This window comes from Lemur catta, chromosome 4, assembly GCF_020740605.2.
Source record: "Lemur catta isolate mLemCat1 chromosome 4, mLemCat1.pri, whole genome shotgun sequence".
Lineage (NCBI taxonomy): Eukaryota > Metazoa > Chordata > Mammalia > Primates > Lemuridae > Lemur > Lemur catta.
The window spans coordinates 66,509,176-66,517,885 of NC_059131.1; the positions used below are offsets into that span (position 1 = coordinate 66,509,176).

Here is an 8,710-nt window from a genome sequence, read left to right on the forward strand (position 1 = left end):
TGCCATGCACATGAATTGAGTAGGTGGACATGCACTATTAATACTTTAACTTTTGAAGAAAAAGAATTGATTTCAAACTTCCTAGAAGTACCTAGTTGAAGTCCTACCACTGGCCCAACAGAATCAGAAAATACGCCCTTCCTTCCTTGAGACACCTGACCACCACTTGCCAGAGAATAGTTATTCATGCTCAAGTGCACCATCACTGCAGTGTACTTGTGACACCTATGGGCACAGAAACTTGGCATTTTCGTGATGTACAGGTCGGTCAGGTTCTGAGGGTTCTCTGATCCAGGACATTCTATCAACTTTTACTTGTATCTACTGAGTGTCCTTTAAAGGCAAACACTATTTCTGAAAAAAAAAAAAAAAAATCCCATCTTTTATTTTCTACTAATTCCTTTATCTCTACTGTCTGTGGTAATCTAATTAGTAGGAACCCTACTAGGTGCCCACCCCTATTCACAGGGACAAACACCCACCTCTGTGGGCTCTTCCTCCCCCTCCCCCAGAGGCCTGCCGTGTCCAGGGCCCTTGGGTGGCTGTCCTTCCCGCATCTGCTCCCAGCCTGTCCTTCTGGTCCCTGGGTTGGCATCCCTGCTCCTTCCTCCCCAGGCTGTGGGAACCTCCCAGAGAAGGGTGACGGAGAGCCCTGCTCGGAGCAAGCAGCTGACGAAGCCGTGGCTCGGTCCCCAGGGTCTGCAGCTTTCCTTGTTAGTGGAGGGGGTGTTCTGTGGGTAGGGGGCAGAGGGCCGGGTGGTCAGGCCAGCAGTGAGGGCTGGGGAGTGCACAAGCAGCCAGGGCAACCAGGACCAGAGGTGAAGACGAGAGAGTCCAGGAACAGGGTCAGAGACCACACGGCAAAGATCCCTCCAGAGCAAGTGGCCTGTAGATTAGATCAGATGCCAGGGACAGGGCTGTGGGACTGTTAAACACATCCCTCGCATGACATGTTAAGACACTGAACCTGGTATGGCGCTCTAAATTTGAATTCTAGTTCATTGGTCAACTCACCATGTAACCTTGGAAAAGACCCTTAACCTCCCTGAGCCACAAAGCCCTTGTCTGTGAGATGAGGATAATGCCTGCCCTTTCCACCCTCTCAGTGTGTTGAGAGGAGAGAGTTGGAAGCCTGGGGGTTCCCTGTGAGTGGTGATGAGTGGAGGTGCCCATGGAGGGGTGGCTAGAAATTGGAGAGTTCCAGGCCACAGGCAGAGCTCCTGGTGTTGGAGGGCAGAGAAATTCAGGAGCAGAGTGTCCCCAGACTTTGCCATGTAGGGGTCAGAAGCACCCCACCTTGACCTTGGGCTATTTCTAGAGAGCTGGTCGGCAGCTCTCATGACAGCAGCAGCTGGCTGCCTCCCCACTGGGGCTGGCTGGTGGCTCCTTGGCCCTGGCTGGACCTGCTCCAGGCTGGGCTGGCACTGGGTGAGCTGCTGGAGCTGAGGGGAAGGACAGAGCCCAAGCTGGGCCCTCTGGAGAACCCCCCGTATCTCAGAGGCACTATAGCTTCCGAGGGGAATGAAAAACTTGAGAGGAGTTTAGGCTGCAGTAGCTTGAGAGGAGCCGTCCCGCAGGCCAGTTTGAATTGGCATTTACTCCCCTCATCACCACCAAAGCTTGACCACTGCTTAACACGCTACCCTCTGCAACTGCCTTCTCACTAAGCTTCTCCTCCACTCAACAAATATTCACTGCAAGCTGACACGGCCCCCACAGAGCTTACCACTCAGTGAATAAACAAGTAAATAAACATGAAAAAATGTGATTTCAACTTGTGATGAGAGCTAAGAAGGAAATGAACTGGGTGCGGTGGTAGGGTGGTCGGGATGGGGGCTCCCTGAGGAGGTGTTCTTTAGGCTGAGTCTTGAAGGATGAGGAGGTGCCAGCTATGTGGACAGTGCGGGACAGTGTTGCAGGCAGTGGGAACAGCATATGCAAAAGCCCTGAGGCAGAAGAGATAGCAGGGAGTAGAAGAGGACTGGCCGTACTGAGTGAGGAAGACAGGGTGGGAGACCAGTCAGAGAGACAGGCCAGGGGCAGACTGTGTAGGGCCTCTGAAGTCATGGGAAAAGTTTGGATTTTCTTTCAAGTACAATGAGAAGTACTAGAGGGTTTTAGGGAGAGTGATGGGATCTGCTTTGCTCTGTGGAGAGACAGAAGAATAAAAATAGGAAGCTATTGCAGTAGTTTGGGTGACTTGCACTCTAATAATGAAACAGACAGGATGGGCTAGGTTGTGCTGCAGTAACAAACAGCCCCCCATCTCAATGGCTTAACATAACAAATATTTATGTCTCTTTGATGGGTCAGCAGAGGTGCTTTGCTCATCTTAATCACTCAAGGATCCAGGTGACAGGGTCCACATCTGGACATGATTTCCATAATCTCCATGACAGGAGGAAGGGAAGTGTATTGGCCACCAGAAGTGATAGATGTCTCTTCCTCTCACATATTGTTGGCCAATCAAGTCACACAGGCATGCCTAACTTCCGATGGGGTGGGAAAGTGCCATCCTGCCATGTACCCAGGAAGAGAAAAGCTGGATCACACTAATGACCACCGCACACTAGAAGAGTGAAGATGGAGAGAGGTAAATGAATTCATGATATGCCCTGGAAGTAAGAGTGACAGGTCTTTCTGATGAGTTGTATGTAGAGAGTAGGGGAGGAAGGAGAAGAGCCTGAATGATTCCCAGGTTTGTGAGCATCTGGGTGGCTGGGTGGCTAAGGAGAAAAATGGATGTGAAATAAATGTAGAGCAGGGTTGGAATAAAAGGTTTGGAGTTGGACATGCTCCAGTGTGGCAACTGGATTATGCAAATCTAGAGTTCAGAGGAGGTTCAGAGATACAAATTTGGTTGTCATCAAATATAGACAGTGACTAACACCTCAGGGATGGATGGTTCTTGGGCACTAGGATGTAGATCAGGACTTATACCACCGGCTTTCCTGTTTCTCCAGCTTGCAGATGACAGAAGGTGGGACTTCTTGGCCTCCATAATCATGTGAACTGATTCCTGTAGTAAATCTTCTCATATATATGTATGTCCTATTGCTTCTGTTTCTCAGCAGAACCCTGGCTAATGCAATATTCCCTCCCAAAACTTTTTTCTTTTTATCTATTCCCCATCCCTCACCAATGCTGAAAACTCCTTCTGAATCCTTGTGGCTGTTGTTCTGAAGTTTCAGTGAAGCACAGTGGAAAAGCAGAGACCCAGAGGCAGGCTGACTTTGGTTGCAGTCCTGGATTCTGCCGGTTTCTAATTTTGGGTTGTGGACAAGTTACTTAACATCTCTGAGCCTTGTTCATATCCACAGAGTGGGATAATGGTTGCATTAATTAAAGTCCTTTTAGTGGCAAATAGCAGAACTCCCTCTGGCTAGTTTAAGGTAATTTACTGGAAGGGCCTGGAGTGGCTCATGGCTTCTGAGGCAGAGCTGGGCCACCTAATGTCTGCAGGGCCAAAAAGGCCAGATGGCGGGGGTAGTGGGCTTCCCCTGCAGAGCAGGGCTGCTCAAACTCTGTGGGTGAAGGACCAAGTCTTAAAAAATTCCAAATGTCATATTCCAATGCTTTTGGAAATGCAATAAAATTAAATTACTAGAAAAATGAAATTAAAAAGACATGCACAAAATAAACTCCATTTTTAATTCCTGGGTTTAACAGACATAAAGTTACTTTGTCAAATTGCTGTAAGAGTTTCTAAAAGCTTGCTCAATTTCTGTGCTTACCTGGTTGAGGACTGAAAAACACTTCCTGGCCTGAGACAATACTGGGAGTAGCAAGGCTGGCCCTAGAGCACGGTTAAAAGCAAGCTCTCTTCCAAGTCTTTGCCTCTCATGTTAGTATTCCAAATTCTCAGAGGGAGAATCTGATCAATGCAGACTGTGTTAGATGTCACAGACATCTCTATGTCCCCAAGCACTCTATGGGGACAGAGCCATGGAGTACATATATTACTTTGGGGAGACATTGTCCTGTGTGGCTGTTCAAACCTGCTGAACACCCATATAGTTATCCACATTGTGACTATTACCTTCCCCATGTAGAATCTAGAAATCTACATTCCCCAGTCTCTCTGACCACACGCAGGGTTTAGGTTTATTGTCAATTCATGCTTGAAATTTTGATTCAAAAGTGAGCTATCAAACAGAGGTGGGGTTTGGGGTTGTGATGTTGCTAACACGGGGATGCCTGGGCACTGGGATTTTGGGGTGGCAGCACGACCAGCTCCACCCTGGCCCGGTTTGTCGGCGGGGCCATAGCTGGAAGCCCACCTGAAGCCTGGTTTTCTGCCTGTCCATTGATTTCTGAGAATTCTTTATACATCCCTTCCTCCTTTAGCTAGAGTGGATTCTGTTGTCTTCAGTCATGAACCTTGACCAGTACAGGCCCACACTCTTGTTCCCCAGGGCTCTGAAATCTCACAATGGTGTGCCTTGGTGTGGGTCCATCTTTACCCATTTTTTTCTGGGCACACGCAGGCCTTTTCGATCTCAAAATGTATGTTCAGTTTTGAGTAATTTTCCTAAGTTGTTTCTTTATTAGCTCCTTCCTCCCCCCCACCCCACCCCATCTTTCTGGAATCTAGAAAGAGTGATTTGAATGTTAGACTTCCTGTTCTGGTTTCTCTGATTTTCCAGCTTTTTGCTTTTTGCTCTATACTTTGGGGGAAACTTCCTCAAAGTGTCTTCCACACTTTCTGCTGAGTTTCTCATGGCTGCTATCATTTTTTCCCCTCACTTTTAGAAGCTTATAAAAATTCTCTCAATGAGTCTGTAGAAAAAAGTATCTTGTTCCCATTTGATGGGTATAGTAGCTTTTCTCATATCTCTGTTGATATTAAATTAGTATTATTAACATTAGTAATAGTCCTTCCCTGTCTCACACATTGTCTGTTCCTGGGTTGCTTTTGCTCCATGTGTTGGATCCTCTGGCCCCATGTGAGAGGTGTCCCGCAGGGGTCTGGTAGCCCTGGCAGCCTGCTCATAGTCACAGTGGGGGCCAAACTCAGCCTGAGGGTGGCGCTTGTCAGCTTGAAGTCCAAGGCAGGTGATGCTGGGCCACTTACTGCAGGAAGGTCCAATGTCAGGGGCTTTAGGTCTTTCATCACAGGCTTCTCAGGTTCCCCAGGGTTTCCTAGTCTCCTGCCTTGGAAGTGAAGGTCTGGCTGCTGTCACCCTGGGCCCAGTGGAGAAGGAGAGCCAGGTGGGGGCTCAACATTCAGCTTCCCTTCTGGAGCTCACACCCTCACGTGTGCCAGCTGACCTCCAGCCCAGGAGACCCTCAATTTCCCCCTTTCCAGGGAAAACACTCTGGGAGAGGGCAGCAGCTGGCTGTTGCAGAGGAAGAGAGGGGTCTGGGGAGCTTATGCCCCCTCTCCCCCCAGGTTTCTCCTCATCCTCTTCAGTGCAGGTGCCCTTGGCCTTGACCCTCCATGTTCCAGGGGCTGCAGGTTCCTGAGCTTCTGAGGAGTCTGCAGTGTAGAGCCAGATGGCTTTCGGCCTTCCTTACTGCTAGCATCAGCTCTTCCCGGGCTTCATTAAATCAGTTCCTAAATGTCCATCTGCTTTCCAGCTTCCAGAGTTTTGTTGCAATGGCCCCTCTCATGGTGTCCCCATACTTTTGGGTTGTGTGTGTGTGTGTGTGTGTGTGTGTGTGTGTGTGTGTGTATAGTTCTTTCTTAATCTCTTTACCATAATGTTGGTGGGGTTTCAGAAGGGAGAAAAGTTGAATGTGTGGGCCCAGCCTGACATCTTAACCTGCAAGCTCCCAATTGGCTTTTTAGTATGATCCTCTTCAATAGGAAAAGACAGCCAGAGATCAGCAAACGATTGGGGAAAGCCTCTACCTGAATACCAAGATGGAAAACCAAGCCAAACAAAGGCAGAAGAACAAGCTCAAGGGAAATAAAGACAAGGCAGGGAATAGAGGAAAATTTCAAAAATGTGTAATATCCACAACTTATTCATGGGATGGTCAGTATACCTGATTTTATTATTGAGATGGATAACTAGAGAAATTGAGGGACAAATAATCTTTTAAAAATGCAAAAACTCAAAAAGATGCACATACAAGAGCATTTATCACAACATGGTTTCTAATAGTAGAAGATGTATACAACTTAAATGTGTAAGAATAAAGGAGTATTTTAATAAAATTATAGTATATAATTGCAGTGGAATACCATGTAGCCATTAAAAATGATGTGGTAGAAATGTATTTATACAAATGGAAAATCACTCACAGTATATCATCAAAAGATTAAAGTACAGAATCAAAATATTTATAGTAAAATCCCATTTTTGAAAAATATTATGTAAATGTGCACAGAAAAATGTACAACTACAACTAAAAGATGAAGACTGTCAGACTGGATTAAAAAACCTGTGTGTAGACAAAAATCTGAAAAAATACATGCCAAGAATATTAACAGTTACTACCTGGAGTTAGTGAAATTATAGATGAACACTATTTTCTTCTTTGTACTTTTCTGTATGCTTGTATTACTTTATAATCAGAATTCAGTGGGGTTTTTGCTTTGTTTATAATATTCATTCCATTTGATCTAATAATTAATTTTCTAGGACAATATCATAGAGAAATAATCAGGGTAGATCAGAAAAATTGTCTAAAGTTTTATAATAGTGTTATTTTGAATTACAAAGATTGGAAACAAGCTAATAACTGACAGTCTGAGACTAGTTAAATGGATTATTTTCCCCTTATGTATGCTGGACTACTCAGACATTAAAATGATAAATGTGATAGGATATTTTCAATAGCCTGTATAGATACAGACAGTATGATTTCAGTGTTGTTTAAAAATAACTAGATGTAGGTTTAGATATAGTTAGGAGGCCGGGCACAGTGGCTCAGGCCTGTAATCCTAGCATTCTGGGAGGCCAAGGTGGGAGGATCACTTGAGGTCAGGAGTTCAAGAACAGCCTGAGCAAGAGCGAGACCCCGTCTCTACTAAAAATAGAAAGCTGGGCAACTAAAAATAGAAAAAAATTAGTCGGACATTGTGGCACACACCTGTAGGCCCAGTTACTTGGGAGGCTGAGGCAGGAGGATCACTTGAATCCAGGAGTTTGAGGTTGCTGTGAGTGAGGCTGATGCCACTGCACTGTCGCTCAGGCAACAGAGCAAGACTCTGTCTCAAAAAAAAAAAAGGTATAGTTAGGAAAAATACTTGAAGGAAGCATATCATCAAACTAAGCAACTGTCTTGGAGTAGTGGGATTCCCTTACCTCAGCATGATTTCTGGGGGGTTGAAATGGGGTCTCTTGTCCACTATTCTGTTCCCGGAATCTAATCTGCTGAACAAGTGAATGTGTTATAGGTGGTTTTGACTTTCTTCTTTATATTTTTCTATATATTCCAAATTTTCTACAATAAACATGTTTACTTTTAAATTTACAATAAATTTGAAAAATCTTGAAGAAAAAAAGTGTAAAGAAAAAGAAAAATATGGGAAAACAGGAGGGGGAGGTGGTGCAGAAAAATTTGTCCTCTGTGTCCCCAGATCCTGGGGGTAGAATGGTGGACAAGAGATGTCATTCAAACCCTGCCCCCCCCTCCCCACCTACCAAGAATCATGTTCAGGTAGGGGAATCAGTGGCAGAGAGAGGAAATAGAAGTTACCAAGATCCCCTTTGTTATAACAATAGCAATAGCAGTAGCTTTAGGTCTTTACTATGTGCTAAATGATTTTCATGCATTGTCTCCTTTAATCTGCACAAAGCCCATGAGAGGTAGGATCTCTTTTAACACCCCCATTTTACAGATGAGAGAACTGAGGCTTAGCACTGTGAAGGAGGTCAAGGATATGACACTGTGGGTTAAACTGCAAAGCTGTGAATTGAAAAATCCGCAGGCCCTGCTCTCAGCTTTGCCTGGTGCCATGTTGCAGAGGAATTCCAGGGCATGTGTGAGGTAGAAAGCTCTGTCTTCAGGCTTGTGGTTGAGAAGTTGCCCAGGAAGCAGAAGCTGGGGCTCCTGGAGACCCCGCTCAGCCGAGGCCCGGGGGACCACGAGGGGGCAGCAGAGGCCTGCGCTGGTGGGGCTGCTCTGTCCCCAGCTGACTGCGGGCTCTGGGCAGCTGTCCTGAGTCAAAACCTGAACCTCTGGTGGCCAAGAATAGCAAGGTGCTGTCATTCACGTGGGTACGCTCCTTCCCAGGGTTTCGAAAGCCCCTCACGTCATCCCTGTCATTTCATAATCCTGCCACAGAGCACTTTTTCCATCTTCCTCAAACAGGTCTGATCTTGGCCAGCAAAAAGGGCTCAGGGACACACACTTCCTGCGGACAGTATGTTAGATGTTGGGCTGGGCACTGGGGCCACAGAGATTAAAAAGAAAAAACCAAACCACTAGAAAACCCAGGCCTTGCCCCCAAGGGAGACTGGCACCTAAGTAAATATCAGAGGTACACTGTGCAAAGTGCAATAACAGACGGAATGTTTGAGATTTGGAGATAGCACAAAGTGGGAGAAGAAGGGCTATGTTATAAATCAGGGCTTTGGCTCTCAGGTGGCCCAAGGATGTGTGCTTTTCTGGGGGTGCCATCTTTCATGTGACCTGAGGCAGGGAGAGAGGCTGAGAATTCTGGTCTAGAAGGACGTTGGGTAAAAGGTCCCAGGTTGAAAAATGTTAGATGCTGAGAGAATGTCAAATGTTCTAGAAATCATGGGATTAGCCTCTC

At 46.1% G+C, this 8,710-nt stretch overlaps 1 pseudogene; it reads right to left on the reverse strand.

The window, feature by feature from the left end:
• The window catches only part of LOC123637448, a 28,984-nt pseudogene extending 21,379 nt beyond the window's left edge, over window positions 1-7,605 (reverse strand).
• Between the last annotated feature and the right edge of the window lie 1,105 nt (window positions 7,606-8,710).